This window comes from Cervus canadensis, chromosome 10 (genome assembly GCF_019320065.1).
Source record: "Cervus canadensis isolate Bull #8, Minnesota chromosome 10, ASM1932006v1, whole genome shotgun sequence".
Lineage (NCBI taxonomy): Eukaryota > Metazoa > Chordata > Mammalia > Artiodactyla > Cervidae > Cervus > Cervus canadensis.
In genome coordinates this window covers 61,844,689-61,868,994 of record NC_057395.1, presented here as the reverse complement: position 1 = coordinate 61,868,994, position 24,306 = coordinate 61,844,689, and the positions used below count along the sequence as shown (strand labels likewise).

Sequence of the window (24,306 nt, the reverse complement as noted above, 5' to 3'; positions counted from 1 at the left end):
TGAAAAAATAATATCTCCTGGTTTTGAAGCCCCTTATTTTAAAATTAAAATGTTAAATAGCCCAAGAAATCTTTTTCTGATAAGTATAATCTTACCACAGAACTTCTTAATGAAATATTCAAGTATTAAGCTATTTTTCAAATAGTGTATAAGGGTAGTTTCCCTATGCATACTAAACAATTATCATTTTTAATTTGTATACACAAACACACACACACCCCACCCTTGAAGAAGTACTAAACAGTTAACTTCAGCTCATCAATGTGATTTTTAAAAATATTTATAAAGAGGCACAGAGAGAAAAATGGTTTAGCTATCCAAACTTCCACTCTGTTAAATGAATGACCCTATTTGATGGACAAAGTCAAAATTAAAAAGAAAAAAGTCAATTACTATTCTTTGAAAGCTACCTTTAATCAGAAAAAAGCATTTCTACCATTTCTAATATATCATATAAAATTCAATTTATTTCCCCCTGAAACTTGAACCTCATACCCGCCTTCCAAATCAACAAACTTTACAAAGTATTTTGTTGCACTGCTCTTGAATTAATCATATAATCAACTAATTATTTTAGCACCTATGATACATCTGAGCAAGGCATTTTGAGGAATACAAAGTTGCTCAAAAAGAGTCCCAGTCCTTAAGTTCAGGAAGAAGTCAACTTAACAGGGATATAAAGAACAGAGGGAAATGAGTAAAGCAAACTTAACTGCCTCTGAAAAATGAAGAAGGATTCAAAGGACCTGAAAACCTATAGGGGTACCCTGACATGGGAGAACTGCATTAACAACAGTACAGAATAGGACAACAAAGCAAGCGGTAAAGCAACCATTCACTCAGTGCTCACACTGAAAGTGAAAGTGAAGTCGCTCAGTGTGTCCGACTCTTTGCGACCCCGTGGACTGTAGCCCACCAGGCTCCTCCGTCCATGAGATTCTCCAGGCAAGAATACTGGAGTGGGTTGCCATTTCCTTCTCCAGGGGATCTTCCCAAACCAGGAATCGAACCCAGGTCTCCCGCATTGCAGGCAGACGCTTTAACCTCTGAGCCACCAGGGAAGCCCTGTGCTCACATTAGCGCCAGCCTTAATATTTATGGACTACCCACACTGTGTTCCAGGCACACAGTTAGGATTACTCTGCTCTTTCAGTCCTCATAACACACTGTTAGGGCCTTCTTGTGTTAATTCTCTTCCAAGATGAGCACACAGTATACAAGGAAACATGCCCAAGATTACACGGATAGTAAGCGGCAACGCAAGGATTCAAACCAAACCTCTCAATCTCAACTCTGATGCTCACTCCCCTCATCTACTATTTTAGGTGGGAAATGGACTAGAATCAGTCAGACTGGTGAACACAGATGTCAATTATTATCAGTAAGGGAATTATTTCAATGCGGAGAGATAAGTTTTAGGACTTCATGTAAGTGATACATATGGCCTTGAACAGAATGAAACCAGTGTTTCCTGAGGATGTTTTCATAGCCAAAAGCAAGATAGATGTTGAGAGATCAGTTTCTGGTATTAGAGCAACCTACTATGAAGTGATTAAAAAAAAAAAGATGTATGATAATGGCTAGAAAGAAAAGGGTAACAAGAGAGCTTACAACAGACTCTGAGACAGTGACAACAGAAAATATTGGTAATAAGTAATATAAATGATACTTAGAGAAAAATAAAACTCTTTAGCTGCAGATGGTATAGACAAGCCAATGAAATCAACAAAAAAGCTATTATAGTAAGTGAATTTATTTAAGTTGTAGGATGTAAGATCAATATACAAAAATCAATTATTTCTGCATAGTAGCAATGAGGAATCAAAAGTGGATATTAAAAAAATAGTCTCAAAAATTGTAAAATAATAAATGACAAAGATGTGTAAGACCTATACTTCAAACTTTCAAAACACTGCTAAGAAAAATTAACAAAGACCTAAATAAAAGAACCTAAATCCTATGTTCACAGATGAGAAGATTCAATATTGTTAAGATGTCAATTCTCCTCCCTCCCCACCCAATTCAATGTCGTCCCAAGCAAAATCCCAGAATGCTTTTCTTTTTTGGTAGAAACTGACATATTGGTCCTAAAACTTATTTGGAAATGCAAAGGACCTAGAACAGCCAAAACAATTTTGAAAAAGAAAAATTCAGTTGGAGGGCTAACACTACCTGATTTTAAATTATGGTAAATCAAATTCCGTGGAAGAGGCATAAAGACAAGCGTATCAATAGAACAGAACAGAGGACTTCCTTGGAGGATCCAGTGGTTAAGAATTTGCCTACACAGCAGGGGGACATGGGTTCCATCCCTGGTCCAGTAAGATTCCACACGCTGCAGAGCAACTAAACCCCTGGACCACAACCACTCTAGAGTCGGTGAGCTTCAACTACTGAAGCCCACATGCCCTATAGCCTTGTGCTCTGCAACAAGAGAAGCCACCACAATGAGAAGTCCCTGCACTCTGTAACTAGAAGAAGCCCATGCACAGCAACAAAGACTCAGGGCAGCCGTAAATAAATAAATAGACTAGAGTCCATAAATAGACCCACACATACATGGACAACTGACACTGGGAGCATGGAGTCTTAGCCACTGGACCACCAGGGAAGTCCCTGGACAACTAATTTTTGACAAAAGTGTAAGGGCAATCCCGCAGAGCAAGTTCAGCCTTTTCACAAAACTGCCACTGAAACTACACATTCACTGCAAAAAACTGAACTTTGATGTATACCTCACACCATATGTAAACAGACCCAAATGTAAAACCAAAACTACACAACTGCTAGGAGAAAGCGTAAAAAGAAAATCTTTGCAATCTTGGGTTAGGCAAATATTTCTTAAATATGACAACAAAAGCACTGCCCAGTCCATAAAAGAAAAAACAGACAAACTGCACTTCAAAAAATTTCTAAGCTTCTACTCTTAAAAAAAAAAAAATCACTAAGCAAACAAAGGGCTTCCCTGATGGCTCAGTGGTAAAGAATTGGCGTGCCAAAGCACAGACTTGGGTTCAATCCCTGGGTCGGGAAGATCCCCAGAAATTTAGGGAAGGGAATGGCAACCCTCTCCAGTCATCTTCCCTGGGAAATCCCATGGACAGAGAAGCCTGGAGGGCTACAGTCTATGGGGTTGCAAAGAGTTGAACACTACTTAGCAACTAAATACCACTACCAAAAAGACAAGCTACAGACTGGGAGAAAGTGTCTGCAAACCATATATCTGATAAAGGATTTACACCCAGCATAAATAAGAACTCTCAAAACTCAATAAGAAAATAAACAACTCAATTTGTTAAAATGGGTAAAAGATTTAAACAGACATTTCACCATGGAAAAAATATGGATGGTAAACGTACATGAAAATATTTTGAAAAAACAGTTTGGCAATTTCTTGAATAGTTATACAACTATCATATGATCCAGCCATGCCACTCCTATGTATTTATAAAGGTAGCCTTACTGGAAACAATTCAAGCATCTATTAAGAGGTGAATAAATAAACAAATGATATATCCATACAGGTGAATACTACAACAATAAAAAGAAATAAACTACTGATACATACAATATATTAAGATAGCTATGCTGAATGAATGAAGCCAGACAAGGAAGAAAGAAAGGAAAAGGAGGGAGAGAGAGAATAAACTCAGTATTATTTCACTTATATAAAATATAAATATATATGTAAAATTCTAGAAAATGCAAAATCTATAAGCAGATTTGCTTGGAGGAGGAGGTACTCTTCTACAGAGAGGCACAAGAAAACTTCTGACAGTGATTGATATGTTCACTATCTTGACTGTGGTGATGGTTTCACAGGTATAACCATAAGAAAACTCAAACTGTACACTTTAAACATGTATAGCTGATTGTATGTCCATTATACCTCCACTTCTTAAAAAGTAAAAGAACAAAACAAGGTAAATGTAAGAAAAAAAGCCCATGGGGTCGCAAAGAGCTGGACACGACTGAGTGACTGGACTGAACTGAAGGAAAAAAGCGATAAAAAGCTTTAAGAAGAGTCAGGAAGAAGCACTGTTTGTTCAGGAGGGAGGGAGCAGACCCCTGAGGAGTCCATGCAGTCAGAGACAGCTGGATGTGAGAAGGCAGTGAAGCAAGCCAAACATCTTCTACAGGCAGAGAGAAACATGGACATGAAACACAAAGCGGAATCATTCCTTGAGAAACAACAGAAGACAGAGTACAAGGCAGAAGAAGCTGCTGGGCTAGCTCAATACCTCATTAATCTATAACACGCTATTTACGGTGCATTCCCCTTGGCCTGTCAGCTTTTTCAAAATGCAAAAGTCAGACTGCTCTCCTGGCTTATTTCACTGATAAATACAACTGAAACAAGAGATCCCGACAAAGCCCACATCCTCTCACAAGTCCTGTCCAGACAATCAACTTGGCTCAGCTTGCTTTGAATGCTATTTCTCAAAAGAATCTAACATACCTTAAATAATTCATCTTAATATGCATTCAAGGAGACAGACAGTTTAACAAAAAATATCTGTAACTGACTTATATTTCTAAATTGCTTAAAGCAGGAGGAAAACCTCATCTAAAATATATCTTGTGTTAGAAATGTAACAAAAATGTCACGTTCTAAACAGTCCAGTGAAAAGAACTAATAGACTGCTTACACTGCTATCTGGATCAGGAATCCAGTCCACACTCCCATGCCCCAACCTTCTACAGTAAATTCAAAATGCCACCTTCTCAATAAAGCCTTTCTAAGCCCTCTCCCCAGTGTCCTCCCTTGACAGAATTAATTACACTTTTCTGCCCTCATAACTCTACTTAAACAACAGTATTTAGTTCCTTGAGCTGTTAGAGATTAAGTACTGCCCTACTCCTCAGTGTTCTATACAGAGTAGGTGCTAAAACAGAGAAAAGAGGAGTTTGATGGTTTAAGGCTAAAGGTGACAAGACCTAAAAAGGCCTGAAAACCAAACCCAAGGCTCAGCAGAGTTCTTTCTGGTTTCCCTTCATTAAGTGTGGTAATTGCAGCTTACTGGGGCTGAGGGGAAATGTACATGGAGGTTCATTACACTATTCTGTCACTCTATGTATGTTCAAAATTATGCACAATAAATTGTTAAAAAATAATAATAAAGAGTAGCTGAAGATAGGATCAAATGCTTTTTTGTTCTTACTTTCTTACCTTTGAACTTTCCTTTCTTTTTTCCTTTAAATGTGATCTTTGCCAGCCTCCTTCCTCTGTTGTCAACAGGTCCACTGGGTCATTAGCCATTTAACAAATGTTGGTTTGGAGGATAAAAGACAGACCCTTTGCACAGGCAGTGGAATTCCAAATGCTAGACTCTTGGCTCCACAATGTCTGATTCAGAAGAACTGCTGGGAGCTATTAGTTTAGCCTGCCCACCCAGGCATATGAAGACTTCTAGGGTTCCTTTTACACCACTCCCATATGCCTCTCATTTATGCCTACACAGTTTGTGTGCTTTCACTTAGCACAGGAACAGATCAGATCCAGTGTGACCACAGAAATTATTAGAAAGGTCCAAGGATGAGGAATCCAGAATGAAGCAGTTCAAATGTGGAACTGCAACAGACTGAAATTTTTTTCCTAGTGGGGCAATAATCCAACAAAAATTCATTTCAAAATCCCCAGACACAAGATCAGGAGGCTATACAGTAACAATATATGTAGTATATGAGATACATGTTGGCCTAAATTAGAGCTTCTGTCATTCTGTATGCATATCTTGTGCTTTCCCACCTCTGAGCCTTTGCTAGCATTCTCCCTTAATATGACTGCTTTCTTCTTTCTTGACACAAAGATAGTGGGAGTAATCTTTTTTTTGTTTGTTTGTTTTTGTTTTTTTTTTTTGTTTTGTTTTTTTTTTAGTGGGAGTAATCTTATGCCTAGTTTTTTTCTTTTACTTTTTCTTAACTCACAACGAGAACAAAGAAAACAGGGGAGATGGGAAGATGTCCTACAGTAATAAAACTATAGAGTTTCCAGAGGAATGGAAGATTACTAAAAAGAACATGAATGTGAGAGAAATGTCATAATGTGAAAATAACTAGGCCGTGGGCAGTGCAAGTCAGTGGCGGGGGGGAGAAAAATTAAAACACTTCCTCACACTAGTCAACTGGTGGCGGCATGATCCTAGATATGGATAATACCTTGGTATTGGATGGAACAGGCTAACTAAGTTTGATTCTTGAGCAAATTCCTCAAGAGTGGACATGTTAAGGAAGACTGAACTTAGTTATATACAAAATTCTGGCAAAAAGGTGTTAAGAACCACTTAAGAAGCAACTTGTAAGTTATAAAGTCCTAATTCTACACACAAGTATTGGGGGCAAAAATAAAACTTACACTTGCGTCAAAGGTTGATAAAGGCCTCATCTGGGAATCCTCTGATTCAAAGCAGAAGGAAAAGCAGCCAACTGAATAAATCAAGCCAATCAAAAAGCCTGGATTCCACTCGTGATCTGCTCTTTGAAAGCTATCCTGCAAGACCTGATTCAGATGACATCTTCCACATGCAACTTTTACTGATTATCTCTTTTATTCCATTCATGTGTCCTCATCTGAACCTGTCTCACTTATTTACTTAAGTGCACAGGCCATATACCTCTCACAAGGTATCAAGTTTCTTAAGACCTGAAAAACTTGTCTTCTGAAGAACTCCTAGCTCTCTGTCTTTCATGAAAACTATGCTAAATATATTTTGTTTGCTTTTTAAAATCTGGACAAATCACAAATATCCCAACTCAAGAATAAAATTTAAATAACCAATAAACACACACTTATAAAACATATACAAAGTAAATGATCTATAATAACTGTAGGTAGGAGATAAAGGAGAACAAGTTCCAAAGGCTCCTGGATTTAGCAAACTTTACCAGATATACATACAAAGAGGTAGTGGCTCAACAAGGCCCCTAAGTCTTATAATAATAACACAGCTGAAGACGTGAACAAGACAGCAGCTCACTACCAACTGATCCTATAGAATTAGGAAACGCTGGGGTGATCACACACTCAGATAATGGCAAGTGTGGAAATCTGCCTTATTCAAGTGTGGAGTTGTGTACTATTCAAATACACACCTGTACTCACTTGAGTATATGGCTCTGGGGCCCAACTCTAACCCTAAATACTGCAATGCAAGCTAGATGAGCAAAATGGAGAACTTTCTAAGTCTTCCAACCACAAAGAAGCAGAATGGGCTACATTCCTCTCAAAACCGTACTGAAAACAGTCTTCTTTCACATGGAAATAGGGCTTTAAGAGGTATACTTCCTATATTACAATCAATTTGAAATTTTTAATCAATAATCTATCAGTATCCTGCAAGAAGCTAATGTATAACTCTGAATTTGGGTTGTTGACAATTTAGAACTTTCAGTTTTGATGTAAAATAAATTTATTCATCAAAGAGATGTTTTGATTTCATTAAAAATCTATCTTTGGGAGTCCCAGATAGCCTAGTGGTTAGGATCCAGCACTGTCACTGCCACGGCCTGGGTCTGACCCCTGGTTGGGGAACTGAGATCCTGCAAGCTGTGTCGGCATAACCAAATATATAAATATATTTTGTGTGTGTGTTAGTCGTGTCCGACTCTTTACGACCCCATGAACTGTAGCCCGACAGGCTTCTCTGTCCATAGAATTCTCCAGGCAAGAATCCTGGATATTCCGCCCCCCACCTCAAAAAAGCTATCTTTGGGGCAAAGACTAGAAATTTCATCAAAGAAGATATATGAATGGACAATAAACACATGAAAGGATGCTCAACATTGTTAGCCATTAGGGAAATGCAAGTCAAAATGACAATGTGACACCACTTCCAACCCACTAGATGGCTATAATAAAGAAAAAGACAGATAATAACAAGTATTGGGGAGGATGTGGAGAAATTGGAATCCAAATATACTGCTAAAGGGAATGTAAAATAGTTGGCTACTCTTCCAAAGGGACCTGGCAGTTCCTTAAAAAGTTAAACACAGAATTACCATATAACCCAGTAACTTCACTCCTAGGTATATACCCAAAAGAACAGAGAATGTGTGTCCATATAAAAACTCATATTCAAATGTTTATAGCAACTCAATTCTTATTAGCCAGAAAGTTGAAACAAGCCAAATTCCATCAACTGATAAACATTTAAGTAAAAATGAGGCACAGCATATACTCATTATTCACAGTAGTTGTGTTCTGTAAAGCTACTGCAAACATTGAATGAGTAAATACCAAACCACTGCTCCTAGGGGAAATAAACACAGTTAGGTTCCTTCCAGTCTCTGGTCAAAACATTTCCATCAATAGATCAATATATAGCCTTGTTTTATGTGTTTCCATTTAAAGCCATCTGATTTAATACATTGTTGATTCACTAACATTGAACTCATTCCCAACAGCAATGTAACTCATGCCTGAACAAAGCTTATTTAACATACATATATTTCCCTTAAGGAGTATCACAGTCTTCTCTTCCTTAGGAACACTAGACAGCACTTCAGTGCTACACTCGGGGGCCATTTTAAACAGAAAAATTACCAACAGCAGAAAAATGTGGAAAATGTGGCATTAAACAAACCACAAAAAGAACTCGTTTGAAAAAAAGAAAAACAAAACTTGTTTGCAGTATGAGAACTAGAGTAAGAAAGAAGGCAGAGTGTTAGCATGCATGTTCAACTTCAACTGGGAATGCGAGTGCTGGGCAACTCAAAAATTTTCACTGTTTATGTCCAAAAACGGCCACCTCATATTGACTTTTGGATACAAACATTTTAGTAAGTATACAGTTTCACACATACAGAATCTGTGATTGATGAGGACTGTGTATCATACAATGAAGATTATTCAGTCATAAAAAGGAATGACATGCAAATATGCACTACAACATGGAAAAACAAAAAACATCATGCCAAGTGAAAGAAGTCAGTCACAAAAAACTGACAAAGTCACAAAATACTGTATTTTTCCCAATTTTAAATATTGACAAATAATTCAGAAAAGAGTTATAATGTAAGCCAAAGAATGTTTCTAACACTTTATATGCAATGTTCACACAGGCAAATCCAGTGACAGAAAATTGATTAAGGGATGGGAAACGGGGAAAATGCAGAGTGATTGTTAATGGGTATAGAGTTTCTTTTCGGGATTATGCAAATGTCCCGGCATGCAATGGCAATAGCTGCACAACCTTGTATATATACTAAAATTCATTAAATTGTACACTTTAAAACAGTATGTGAATTATATGTATTATAAAGCTGTTAATGAAAAAACACTATTTCCTACATTATTTTCTGACTTATGCATAGCAATATGCTTATGACCTGTTTTTCAAATTAATACCAAAAGAAAAATTGTGCCTTATCATATAGTTACTTGGGTATAACTTAACCAGTTCACTTCTAGCAAAGCAAGCCTAAAACTGGCCATTCTCTAAGCACAAACTTCTTCCCTATTAAGATAGAGCCTTGGGGTATTTTTGTTTGTTCTCTTTTCTTTTTTTTTGGCCATTGCCTGTGGATGAGGGGAAAAAAAACCTAAAAATGAGTTTGCAACAAAAGTTTTTTATTTGAAAATGAGAACATTTGCATGTTTGTAGCACATCCATCTAAAACAAGTTCCAAAAGAAACAACAACAAATGTTGTTACTGATTACTCAAGAACTCAGTCTGAAAACCTTAGATATTCCAAAGCCAATCCATGTAGACGGTTAACATAAGCAATAGTGAGTAACTCACTTCTCTGTTCAAACCCTGATTCTGAATTCCAGCAAGTCACAGTATTATGAAAAGGAGAACAAAAGAACATTTTTAAAAAGTCATCTAAAAGTCACCTTGTCTACCTAGATTCCACACTGGTTTAACCCAGTACATCTCAAATATTTAAGTATATACGAATCACTTGAGGAAATCTTATTAAAATGCAAATTCACTAGATCTGTGACACAACCTGAGATTCTACATTTTTAAAAAGCTCCCAGGTGACAATGATGCTGCTAGCCTCAGCACAGACAATGTGTATTTACTTTTCTCATGGCTAAGGTAAAGTTGATGTTGCCTGACCACTCTTGTCTAAAGTGAAGCGGCATACAAACAGCCAGCTTTTCCAAAAGGCCTATCAATCCACCATGCATGCTCTTCATCAATTGGAGTTTCTTTTTCTTAATCACATTTAGGGATCTTCTTTGAATCTCTCAAATACTGTTCACATAGATCTCTTAAACTGAGGTACATAAGTATTAAGTTAAACCTTAGGTAGGAAGGAGCAAACTCCTAGCTCCCTTCATGCAACCCAGTGGCATGATTCTTCCTGAAACAACACCAATACAGGCTCATTTTTAGACTCACATGAACTGAAATTATGTATATAACTAGTTGCTCCCTATATTCAGTTGGTTCATTCACTTTGCTATTTCTTTGTAAAATACCACTGGATTTGATCCACTTTTTCAGAATTACAAGTTACTTTGAATTTTAATCCAGTTCTCCAAGGAATCAGGCTCTGGTACTGAGGAATTATTTTCTCTAAGTCATAGTTCTGTTATCTGTGAAACAAAAATAATGCCTTGTATGTCTATTCTAAGAATCTATGACTCTATAGAGTTTTTTATTTCCTTTCCAGTCTTCAGTGCTTGAGATCTATGACATTTTGCTTTATTTTGCTTACTTCCCAGTTCCCCAGAGAAAGGAGCCTGCATAAACTATATATAGACATTACTATATTTAACTATCCTTACAAGGAACTCTCAGAGAAGTTAATATGATGAACTGGAAATATCCTCAAGTAAGTAAAAATAAACACTAAAAAAGTAAAACCTTACATTATCTTTCTCAGTGCCAATCCCCAAAATATGCAAGCAGCCAAATGTACACTTTTTTGTTCACTTTGGTTGTTGCTGTCTTCCTGACCAAAGGCAACACCTGTGCACAGGTAAAAGTTGTGCTTAAATGTATGTGACTGGAGAGGGCTATAGCTGAGGAAAAGCAGTCAATTACCTCTTCTCACAAGTCTCACCAGCTGTGTTTTCCTGATGACACAGAATCTGCCCACCTGCTCCCACGGACGGCACAGCTGCAGTTAAAGTGAAACACCTGGTTCTGCACACCCGTTCCAGGCAGCTTGCTAGAACAACCCTAGTTACCAATCAGGCAAGCCCAGGTCAGCATGTTCATCTTATTGCCAAAATTAAAGACGAACGTCATTCTTAACTATAGGATATTAAAATATATTTTTCATATCCAAAACACAAACACAACAATGTCAAAGAAGTTACAGTAATAATGCTAAAGAACTGTTATAAAGTGTGAGATCCTAGATCAAAAATTTGGTTACATTAACCACTTCCCAAACTACTTAATTCAGAGCATTTAAGAGGAAGATAATCCCAGTAAAATGAGCTCATTATCTCCCAGCAGTCAGTGGATTATATTATGAATGGCAGTATCAACACATGTAAATCCATGGCTGATTCATGTCAATGTATGGCAAAAACCACTACAATATTGTAAAGTAATTAGCTTCCAACTAATAAAAATAAATGAAAAAAATAAATAAATAAAATAGATAAACAAAGAATGGCAGTATCAATACTAGTAAATGCACTCAATTAAGAGATAACTCCAAATAAACATGTGAAATATGAGAATTTCTTCCTAGTTTTACACTTAAGAAACTTTACAATTGAGATTTTTTTTATTCTCCTCATGGGACTTTAAATTAACTTAGGTGTGTATATGTTCTGTCACTCAGTCATGTCTGACTCTGTGATCCCACAGACTGTAACTGTATAGTAACTGTATAGTCCATGGGGTCGGAAAGAGTCGGACACAGCTAAGTGACTTTCACTTTAACTTTACCACAATGTCCTATATCAAAATAATTTTTCCTCCCCCTAATGCTTTCTCCATTTAGATTTGGATGGTCTTTATCAGGTTTAGATACTCTAATAAGTCGCTCAGTCGTGTCCGACTCTTTGCGACCCCATGAACCGCACACAGCATGCCAGGCCTCCCTGTCCATCACCAACTCCCGCAGTTCACCCAAACCCATCTCCATCGAGTCAGTGATGCCATCCAACCATCTCATCCTCTGTCGTCCCCTTCTCCTCCTGCCCTCAATCTTTCCCAGCATCAGGGTCTTTTCAAATGAGTCAGCTCTTCGCATCAGGTGGCCAAAATACTGGAGTTTTAGCTTCAACATCAGTCCTTCCAATGAACACCCAGGACTGATCTCCTTTAGGATGGACTGGTTGGATCTCCTTGCAGTCCAAGGGACTCTCGAGTCTTCTCCAACACCATAGTTCAAAAGCATCAATTCTTCCGTGCTCAGCTTTCTTTCTTTTTTTTTTTTTTTAAGTTCTACCACTTTATTGCTACCAACCCATCTCCCTCCACCCTCGTGCACACATGCTCAGTCATGTAACCCCATGGACTGCAGCCCGCCAGGCTCCTCTGTTCATGGACTTTTCCAGGCAAGAATACTGGAGTGGGTTGCCATTTCCTTCTCCATCAGCTTTCTTTATAGTCCAACTCTCACATCCATACATGACCACTGGAAAAACCATAGCCTTGACTAGACAGACCTTTGTTGACAAAGTAATGTCTCTGCTTTTTAATATGCTGTCTAGGTTGGTTATAACTTTCCTTCTGAGGAGTAAGTGTCTTCATGGAGTAAGTGATTGTAAGTAAGTAAGTAACTTTCTTGAAAGTTACTTTCATGAAAGTAACTTTCCTTCTGAGGAGTAAGTGATTTCATGGCTGCAATCACCATCTGCAGTGATTTGGGAGTCCAGAAAAATAAAGTCAGCCACTGTTTCCACTGTTTCCCCATCTATTTGCCATGAAGTGATGGGACTGGATGCCATGATCTTAGTTTTCTGAATGTTGAGCTTTAAGCCAACTTTTTCCACTCTCCTCTTTCACTTTCATCAAGAGGCTCTTTAGTTCTTCTTCACTTTCTGCCATAAGGGTGGTGTCATCTGCATATCTGAGGTTACTGATATTTCTCCTGGCAATCTTGATTCCAGCTTGTGCTTCCTCCAGCCCAGTGTTTCTCATGATGTACTCTGCATATAAGTTAAATAAGCAGGGTGACAATATACAGCCTTGACGTATTCCTTTTCCTATTTGGAACCAGTCTGTTGTTCCACGTCCAGTTCTAACTGTTGCTTCCTGACCTGCATACAGGTTTCTCAAGAGGCAGGTCAGGTAGTCTGGTATTCCCATCTCTTTCAGAATTTTCCAGTTTATTGTGATCCACACAGTCAAAGGCTTTGTTTGGCATAGTCAATAAAGCAGAAATAGATGTTTTTCTGGAACTCACTTGCTTTTTCGATGATCCAGCAGATGTTGGCAATTTGATCTCTCTTTAGACCACCTAAAAGAGAATTACTTAGGAAGCTTGATGAAAAAACGCAGATTCTTGACCTGACCCCAAACTCTGGAATTTAAATTTCTGGGGGGTGAAGTCCCAGAAGCTGCATTTAACAAGCTTCCCAGATGCCTGGGATGCACACCAAAGCGTATGTGGCATATAGTTATTTTTTCCTCCTTAATTATTATTTTAATAAGCCTATATTTACTTGATATGTGTATTTTGGGGCAGATACCATGATTCATTGGAAGGGCTGATGCTGAAGCTGAAATTCCAATACTTTGGCCACCTGAAGCGAAGAACTGACTCATCTGAAAAGACCCTGAGGCTGGGAAAGATTGAAGGCAGGAGGAGAAGGGGACGAGAGAGGATGAGATGGTTGGATGGCATCACCAACTCAATGGACATGAGTCTAAGTAAACTCCGGGAGTTGGTGATGGACAGGGAGGCCTGGTGTGCTGCAGTCCATGGGGTCGCAAAGAGTCAGACACAACTGAGCGACTGAACTGAACTGAACTGAACCATGACAAGCATCATATCCACCTTTTGCCTTTAATCCTTCCCTTTTAAGTTAAATATATATCCTCTTTTACAAACTAGGAAATTGACTCAGATCTCACATGTGAATGCTAAATCATTTCAGTCGTGTCCAACTCTTTGCAGCCCTATGGACTGTAGCCCGCCAGGCTCCTCTATCCATGGGATTCTCCAAGCAAGAATACTGGAGTGGGTTGCTATGCCCTCCCTCTAGGGCATCTTCCCAACCCAGGGATCGAACCCCCATCTCTTATGTCTCCTGCATTGGCAGTTGAGTTCTTTACCATCAGCTTCACATGGGAAGCCTTAAAGAGGTTGGGGGTGGCAGTAAGATAAATCAGGAGTTTGGGATCAGCAGATACAAACAACTATATATAAAATAAATAAACAACAAGGTCCTACTGTCAGCATAGGAAACTATATTCAATATCTTGTAAAAAATTATAATGAAAAAGAATATATATATAGCTGAATCACTTTACGTAAGAAACTAACACATTATAAATCAATTATATTTCAATTAAAATAAATAAATAAAAAGCAAAATGCATAATCTGTCATATGTATTAGTTTACACTGGTGAAAATAATCACCAAAATACCTTTATGGTATTAATGAGCTACAAATGGCAAGATTCCTATGACAGGCCTGGAGAGTTTGATCCACCTGAAGCTTTCCTTCTCTACGTCATCAATAGCAGAAAGGACCTATTTTCACTTCCAGCACTGTTCTATTTAGTTACAGGTTCATTAATTCCTTTTTCTACTACCAGACACATGGAGAGACATCATCTCCTACAACTACAGGTAACAGGTGCATCTGCAAGAGCCAACTGCTCCAAAATGGACAAGCATGCACTTTCTGAGAAAGGGAAAAGGATTTGAATGGTTCTTGGCAACCTCAAGAAGCAATTGATCATATATTTGCCTTTTTTACAGAGCATTTTAAAGTTCTCTGAGATGAAAGGTGTGATCACTTTAAAGGCATCTCACTACTGACACTGAACAAATCAATACTGAAAGCTGCAGTCGATCATAAAAATATGTTCCAAGGTACTTAAGATAGCAGAAGAGATAAATGTCTTTGCTCTTGTTTAAAGCAAAGGTCTGACAGAATGGTTTTGTGGACTGCTCATCTGACTGGAAATTAGAAAGACTCTGCAAAATATTATGATTCCATTTATAAAAAAAATTATACATTAGTATGCATTATAGTTTCTGTAAAGGTATTCCAAAAAGTCTGGAAATACAAACTTTCAGTGATGAGGTGAAACGGCATTTTTACTTTTGACTGCAATTTTCTATAAATTTTTTATGAGAATGTCAAGTTACCTTTGTAAATTATCTTTCAAAAATTATATAATTATAGTAAATTATAATTTATTATAATAAATTATCACAGATTCAGCATAGCAGAGAAATGGAACATGGTAGCTAACAGAGTTAGTTTATATAATTCTGAGGAGTTCAGGTTCTTTCTCTACCATCTAAACAGAGAGACATGCCCTGAGTGTCAGTGCATTATCCACGCGGCCTCTATTTTCTCAACTGTAAAGTGGGGTATGGTAATAGTACAAATCACAGGATCTTAGTTCTCCAACTAGGGAGTGAACCTGGCCCGGGCAGTAAAAGCTCAGAGTCCTATCCACTAGACTGCCAGGAAATTCCCCACCATCTTATTCACATATCCTGCTATCTACTCAACATCTCCAGTTGGATATTTAAGAGACCTCATATACAAAATGCTGCCACTCCTGCTAAGTCACTTCAGTCGTGTCCAACTCTTGTGCGATCCCATAGACAGCAGCCCACCAGGCTCCACCATCCCTGGGATTCTCCAGGCAAGAACACTGGAGTGGGTTGCCATTTCCTTCTCCAGTGCATGAAAGTGAAAAGTGAAAGTGAAGTCGCTCAGTTGTGTCCGATTCTTAGCAACTTCATGGACTGCAGCCTACCAGACTCCTCTGTCCATGGGATTTTCCAGGCAAGAGTACTGGAGTGGGTTGCCATTGCCATCTCCGTATACAAAATGTCCCATTTCAAATTCTTGGCTCCCCATCCCAGCCTAAACCTACCTGGGGGCTTCTACCATCTCCCCAGTCTTTCTCAACTCCCCAGTCTTCCTCAAATCAGTAAAGATGCAGTTTAAGTCAATAATCTTGGAGTCATCCTTGACAAACAACCACCCACTGAGGCAAATTCTAGCCAAGCCACTGGGGCAAATTCTATCAGCTGCACCTTCAAAATATCCTGAATTCAACTATTTCTCCTTACCTCCCCCATTAATAAATATTCTGATGCAAATCAACTTCCCTCTCATGGCCCATAGCAATAATTTTTTTTGTTCTTATTTTTATTTATAATAGTTTCTGAATTTACATTTCTGCTCCCACCATTGCCATTAGTATTTTCTCCAAGAGCAGAATGAACTCTATAAAAGATAGATAAAGGAGATCAAGTCTCCCCCTGCTCAAAACCCTCCAACAGTCTCCCACCTCATTTAGAAAATCCAAAACCCTTTCTTTTGACTCTTAAGATCCCACATACTCTGGTCCGTATTTACCTTCTGAGATTCTACCAATACTGCCCTTACGTTTTCAGTTTGTTGGGCTAACTGGCCTCCTTGCTGTCTCATGAACTTATCGACCATGCTCCCTCCTCAGAGCTTCGACACTTGCTTCCCTTTGTCTGACTGCTCCTCTTCCAGATATCCACATGGCTAGCCTATTTTCTCCAGGTCTTTGCTCAAATAGCATTTGATCAGAGAAGTCTTTCCTAACCATTGCATCTAACTGCACTCCCCACCACCCTCCTCTCTCTAGCTAACACACTTAGTTAATACTTTATCACCACCTGAATATATTAATCAATTAATCAGTGATGAACGCAAAGAAATAGAGGGAAACAATAGAATGGGAAAGACTAGAGATCTCTTCAAGAAAATTAGAGATACTAAGGGAACATTTCATGCAAGGATGGGCACAATCAAGGGCAGAAATGGTATGGACCTAACAGAAGCAGAAGATATTAAGAAGAGGCGGCAAGAATACACAGAAGAACGATACAAAAAAGATCTTCATGACCCAGATAACCACGATGGTGTGAACACTCACCTAGAGCCAGACATCCTGGAATTCAAAGTCAAGTGGGCCTTAGGAAGTATCACTACGAACGAAGCTAGTAGAGGTGACGGAATTCCAGTTGAGCTATTTCAAATCCTAAAAGATGATGCTGTGAAAGTGCTGCACTCAATATGCCAGCAAATTTGGAAAACTCAGCAGTGGCCACAGGACTGGAAAAAAGTCAGTTTTTGTTCCAATCCCAAAGAAAGGCAATGCCAGAGCACGTTCAAACTACCGCACAATTGCACTCATCTCACACGCTAGTAAAGTAATGCTCAAAATTCTCCAAGCCGGGCTTCAACAGTACATGAACCGTGAACTTCCAGATGTTCCAGCTGGATTTTGAAAAGGCAGAGGAACCAGAGATCGAATTACCAACATCTGTTGTATTATAGAAAAAGCAAGAGAGTTCCAGAAAAACATCTACTTCTGTTTTATTGACTATGCCAAAGCCTTTGATTGGGTGGATCACAACAAACTGTGGAAAATTCTTCAAGAGATGGGAATACCAGACTACCTGACCTGCCTCCTGAGAAATCTGTATGCAGGTCAAGAAGCAACAGTTAGAACTGGACATGGAACAACAGACTGGTTCCAAATCAGGAAAGGAGTTATGTCAAGGCTGTATACTGTCACCCTGCTTATTTAACTTATATGCAGAATACATCATGAGAAATGCCAGGCTGGATGAAGCACAAGCTGGAATCAAGACTGCCAGGAGAAATATCAATAACCTCAGATATGCAGATGACACCACCCTATGGCAGAAAGCAAAGAAGAACTAAAGAGACTCTTGATGAAAGTGAAAGAGCAGAGTGAAAAAGTTGGCTTAAAACTCAACATTCAGAAAACTAAGATCATGGCATCTGGTCCCATCCCTTTGTGGCAAACAGATGGGGAAACAATGGAAACAGTGACAGATTTTATTTTTGGGGGGCTCCAAAATCACTGTAGATGATGGCTGCAGCCATGAAATTAAGATGCTTGCTCCTTGGAAGAAAAGCTGTGATCAACCTAGACAGCCTATTAAAAAGCAGAGACATTACTTTGCCAACAAAGATCTGTCTAGTCAAATCTATGGTTTTTCCAGTAGTCATGTACGAATGTGAAAGTTGGACTATGAAGAAAGCTGAGTGCTGAAGAACTGATGTTTTTGAACTATGGTGTTGGAGATGACTCTTGAGAGTCCCTTGGACTGCAAAGAGATTCAACCAGTCAATCCTAAAGGAAATCAGTCCTGAATATTCATTGGAAGGACTGATGTTGAAGCTGAAACTCCAGTACTTTGGCCACCTGATTCGAAGAATGACTCATTTGAAAAGACCCTGATGCTGGGAAAGATTAGAGGCAGGAGGAGAAGGGGACGACAGAGGATGAGATGGTTGGATGGCATTACCGACTCGACGGACACGAGTTTGAGTAAGCTCCAGGAGTTGGAGATGGACAGGGAAGCCTGGCGTGCTGCAGTCCATGGGGTCGCAGAGTCAGACATGACTAAGCGACTTAACTGAACTGAATATATTAAACATTGTGTTGGGGCTTCCCTGGTGGCTCAAGTGGTAAGAACCCACCTGCCAATGCAGGAGACACAGGTTTGATCCTTGGTCCGGGAAGATCCCACATGCCTCAGAACAACTAAGCCTGAGTGCCCCAACTACTGAGCCTGTGCTCTAGAGCCCGGGAATAGCAACTACTGAAGCCTGCACACCCTAAGAGCCTGTGCTCAGCAACAGAAGAAGCCACTGAAATGAGAAGCCCACACTCCACAACAGAGAGAAGCCCATGTAGCAAAAAAGACCTAGCATGGCCAATTAAATATATACAATTTTACATGCATGTATAAATATAGTTTTCATCAGACTCTCTGAGAGGACTTCCTTTTGTTCACTACTGTATCCCTGACACCTGTACAAAGCAGGACTCAGCAAATGTTAAAGACTGGTGAGGATGTAAAAAAAATGAAATTCTCATAGATTGCTGACACAAGTATAAATGGTACAACATCTCTGGAAAACCTTTTGGCAGTATTCACACTCAATGACCTTCCAATTCCACTCCTAGGCATGTACCCAACAAAAAGTCATACACACATATACCCAAAGACATAGAAGAATATTCTTTGGAGCACTATTCCTAACAGCCAAAAACTGGAAATAATCAAATGTCCACCAACAACAGAGTGGATAAATTGCAGTATATTTTTATAGTGGAATTCTATACAGCAATAAGAAAAAACTGTTGACACAAGAACATGGGTCATTACTGTTGAACAGAAGAAGCCAGACAGAATATACAACATATGACTCTTATTTATATAACGTTCCTTTTTTTAAAAAAAAAAAAAAAAAAGAAGAAGAAGACAAAGCTGATGAATGGTAAGAGGTCAGGATACTGGTTACCCTGGGAGAGACGGAGGGATAGTATCTGGCAGGTGAGAGGTGGGTTTCTGAAGTAGCTGCTCTTAATATTCTATTTTTTTGATCTGGAAAGTACAAGTATGATCACCTTATGAAAATTTATTGAGCTGTACATTTATGATTTGTGAATTTAATAAAAAGTTTACCAGAAAAGGGAAAGCTACAGGAAAAAAGAAACATTATTAAGCTATCTTCCAAATGGTTAATGATTGATTCCATTTATCTTTTTTTTCCCCTCCTTTGTTTGGTTGCACCATGAGGCTTATGGGAATCTTAGTTCCCCAACCAGGGATCAAACCCATGTCTGCTGCAGTGGAAGCAGAGTCCTACAGGGAATTCCCTCCACTTATCTTTTTAAACATCTTTTTTTAATAGCCAAAAGCAAATTTATTTTCATTTAAAACATAACTCAAGATTAGGTGATTACTTAAAGCCACATCTTCATTCACCTATAAACTGGAATCCAAGTGTTAAGAAAATCAACCTAAAGATCCTTTCTCACTACACAATACTGTTAATACCTAACTAGATACAAGGACCTATTCAAATGAGAAAAATTTACTCATCTGTTACTGACAGACCTTTCCCCAGTGGTTTCTATTTTCCAATGTCAGCATTCAGGGTAAGTTTAATAAAACCTTTAGCCCTGTTTTCTCCCTTCATCTGTGGAACCAAAATCAGTGTCATGTTCTAATATTTAACTGGCATCAACTGTCTGCCTGTTTTCCCTATAATCGAGAAGCGGGTTCACATGTAAACAGGACTGATTTCACAAATGCATAAACATACAAAGAGATCCTTTCCTTAAAATAAATCTGTGCTCCACACACAGCCAAACCCTTGCACAATAAATTAACTCTTCAGCAGCCTCCAAGCTAAAAAACTGAAGTGAAACCAATTAAGCCCTAATGAGATCCCAATTTCTTATTTCTGAAAGAAGTCTTAAAAGATCCCTTTAAGTTTATAATCTTTATCAACCATCCAGATAATCCTGTTAGACTCAGTTCCAAATCTGCGTATCTGAAAATGTGCTACAATAAAAAAAGCTTTGATTACTGCATTTACAGCTTTCACTGCCACAACCAACATGTGCTTTAAAAAACTGGGAAATTTCAATTGCTTCAAAATGGAAATAACAGCCTTAATTAGAAAAGATGGCACTTCTCTGTAAAAACACCAAATGGCAGATGATGCTGGTGCTGTGGGAGGGCCCGGAGGAGGCCCCCGGGGGCCCTGGAATGGGAGGCCATGGTACTTCTGCAGAGGCTTCGGCAGTGGCATCTGAGGCCTGGGTTGAGGCCAAGGCAGAGGTCGTGGACCTCGCAGAGGCAAGACCAAGAAGACAAGTGGCTCCCCATTACCAAGCTGGGCTGCCTGGTCAAAGACATGAAGATCAAGTCCCTGGAGGAGATCTATCTGTTCTCTCTGCTATCAAGGAATCTGAGATCACTCACTTTTTCCTGGGAGCATCCCTTAATTAAGCAGACCTGTGCTGACCAGCAGACCAGGTTCAAGGCATCTGTCACCATCGGGACCTACTACGGGGCATGTCAGTTTGGACATCTACAGAGGTAGCCACTGCCATCCGTGGGGCCATCATCCTGGCCAAGCTCTCCATCATCCCTTTGTGATGAGATGGCTACTGGGGGAACACGACTGGAGCCCCACAAGGTCCCTTGCAGGGTGACTGCCGCTGTGGCTCTGTGCTGGTGCGCCTCACCCCTGCCCCCAGGTATCGTCTCAGCCCCGGTGCCCAAGAAGCTCCTAAGGATGCTTCACCGACTGCTTCACCTCTGCCAGGGGCTGCACTGTCACCTTGGGCAACTTCACCAAGGCCATTTCCAAGACTCACAGTTATCTCACCCCTGATCTCTGGAAAGAGACAGTACTCACTAAGTCTCTGTATCAGAATTCACTGATCATCTTATGAAGACCCACATCAGAGTCTCTGTGCAGAGGACCCAGGCTCCAGCTGTAGCTACCACATAATTTTATATGAGAAAAATAAAGTGAATGAAGCTAGAGGGAAAAAAAAAAAAAGATGACTGATAAATTGTTGTCTCCAAACTTTGCACGTCCTAATAGTCTGCATAGTTATCCTATTCACTTTGGCCACCAAAAGGAATAAAGAAGCAGTTGTTAAAGGTTGTAAGATACCATGTCTGGTGGATGGTCTGAGGATTTTATCCTGAGGGTTTCCTCAGGATTTATTGCCTTTTAATTCATGGAAACACAGACTGTGGAATGAGAAGAACCTCAGAGATCCTTTATCTTTTGACTTTCCTGTATTTAGAGCATTCTTTTGCCTCAACAAAAACCTGCACACCCATTGTGTACACATAAGGTGCTCAAAATGAGTTCAAGGACTTAGAGGCAGAAAGAGCAGAGTATCTATTCTTGGTCTTTGTGCTGATAAAAGCAGTTTCATAAAATGAGAAGTTGTTGTTTAGTCACTGAGTCATGTCCAACTCTTTGTGACCCCCATGGACTGTGGCCCACCAGCGTCCTCTGTTCATGGGATTTCCCAGACAAGAAGACTGGAGTGGGTCACCATTTCCTTCTCCGGGGGATCTTCCAGACCCAGGAATTGAACCCATGTCTCCGGCACTGGCAGAGAGAGTCTTTGCCACTGAGCCACCAGGAAAGCCCCAGGAAGTGGGTAGGACCTCACTCAGGATTTCATGCTAACATCGGGCAATCCATCAGCAGTATATGCATGCAGTACAAATGTCTACACAAGACAGTTCTCCAAGCCAGGCTTTTTATAGCTGATAATACAGTAAGTTTACAGTACTAGGCAAAATGTCACCATCTCACAGTCAATATGATAGATGACTCCTCAATGAGTCTAACCTAGGAACAAATTCTTTAGCCTGATATTCAAAGTGTCCCACAGTTCTGCCTCAACCTGCCTTTACTCTTGCTTTTACTAGTACATCCTGTACTTCCAGACCAAGAGTTAGTAACTAAGGCCATTTCCCATCCCACTCTTGTACAAATCCTGCCCACGGCCTATTTCAGTAATGGCTATAGGCTAGCAATTTCTATATTTTTAAAGAGTTGTTAAAAAAAAAAAAAAAAAAAAAAGAGGAGGAGAATATGGGACAGAATCCATTATGTGTTCCATAAAGCCTAAAATATCTACTATTAAGCTCTTTACAGAAAAAGTTTGCCTATTGCTGGCTTATTCCAGTATGAGGCCCTGGCATGATTTCTCCCTCTCTGTATTTACCAATCCAAGATGGACCCACCCAGCAAAATGCAACTAAGTAATATTCAGTGAAGCCTTTCTTGCTACTTTCAGTGAGATACATTCTTCCTCTTCTAAATCCATATCCTCTATCTCCCTTAGCACACTATATCCCTTCTAGTTTCCAAACCCAAAACTGAAACATGGCCTGACAAAGCTATTGCATTAACCAAAATTATTTTACTGCTTCCATCTTGCCCGTTCAAACCCATCTTCACAGAGCCACTAGGGTGCTCTACCTAGAATACAATCGTAACAATGTCATTCCCTCATCCTTTCTTGTTGCTCTCCATTAGCTATGGAATAAAATCCAAGCATAAACCTGTTCCCTGCCTGGTTCTCTAGTCTCATTTCCTACCCTTCTTCACCGAGCACATTACACTTTAAATAACACATTTACTTTCAATCCCTCCCCCCAAATCCAGTCCACACTCAGCTTTCCCATCTTACCCTTCCCTTACTTGGGTCACACACTTTGTTATTTTCTAGAAGTAAAAAAATTCGATACATCATCTCCGGAGAGTAATTTGGCAACATCTATCAAAATTATACAAATTGTACCCTTTGCCCAAGCAGTTCTACTTCTAGGAATCTAGTCAGCAGATTTATGAAATGGCATTTTTTACAAAGCTATGCAGCACTGTTTCTAAAAGCAAAAGATTGGCATGTAAAATGTTCATCAGTAGTGGACTGTAGAAAAAAAAGTATTATGCATCCATACAATGAAATACAATGCAGAATGAGGAAGTTCTTTTATCTATGTTATTATATGGCCTACAGGAATATAACTGCAAAAATACAGTAGAAACTGGTAATGCTAGCTGCCTCCAAGGAAGGCAAGTGTTGGCTGGAGTACAGAGGTGAGGGAGACAGTTCACTAAATAACCTTTGTACCTTTTAATTGTTGAATTATATAAATATACTACTAGTCCAAAAACTGATTTTTTTTTAAACAGTTGTTGGAGAAGACTTTTCTGAAACACACCCATACATACATGCACATACGTTACGTCAGATGCCTATCGGTGGTGGTTCTTATCATGCTATTAATACTGCTTACCATTGATAATGAAACATCAATCTGTTCCTCCCTCCACCACTGAACAACTTTTAAACTTCGGCACCTTAGAATTCTCTTTATATCTGCCAGCATCCTTTACTAGGGGCTTAATAAATTCCCCTGGTCAGGGAACTAGATCCCACATGCCACCACTAAATAAACAAAGTATCTTTTTTTAAAAAGTTCACCTTCTAGTATAATTAGCTTGGGTCACAGTAGAATACAGATATTAGGCCTCTCAAATAAATGATTTATTGAACTTAATTAGCAGAACAAAGAGAACAAAGACTCAAGAAAAAGATAATCAACAATTGATTCTAGGATTTCAAATTACTATTTAAAAACCATGGCTTTAATGGAAACTCTCCTTATTTACCTAATCATTCCTCAGAGTTCAACAGCCACAAAATTAGCATGGACTATTTAGAGACCTATAGGACGCTCAGAACAAGTCAAGTGTTGGTATTCACGACTAGTTATGTGGTCAGTGGCTTGGAGGCATGTGTGGCATCCCATCTTCTCCCCAAGAAGTTCACTACCTCCATC

General features: G+C 39.2%; 1 protein-coding gene and 1 pseudogene across 3 annotated transcripts in view; one reads left to right on the top strand and one right to left on the bottom strand.

Moving 5' to 3' along the window:
* CBFA2T2 (CBFA2/RUNX1 partner transcriptional co-repressor 2) overlaps positions 1 to 24,306 on the bottom strand; it is a 141,312-nt gene that overhangs the window by 103,219 nt on the left and 13,787 nt on the right. The window lies entirely within an intron of this gene.
* On the top strand, positions 20,631 to 21,439 carry LOC122448034 (annotated as a pseudogene).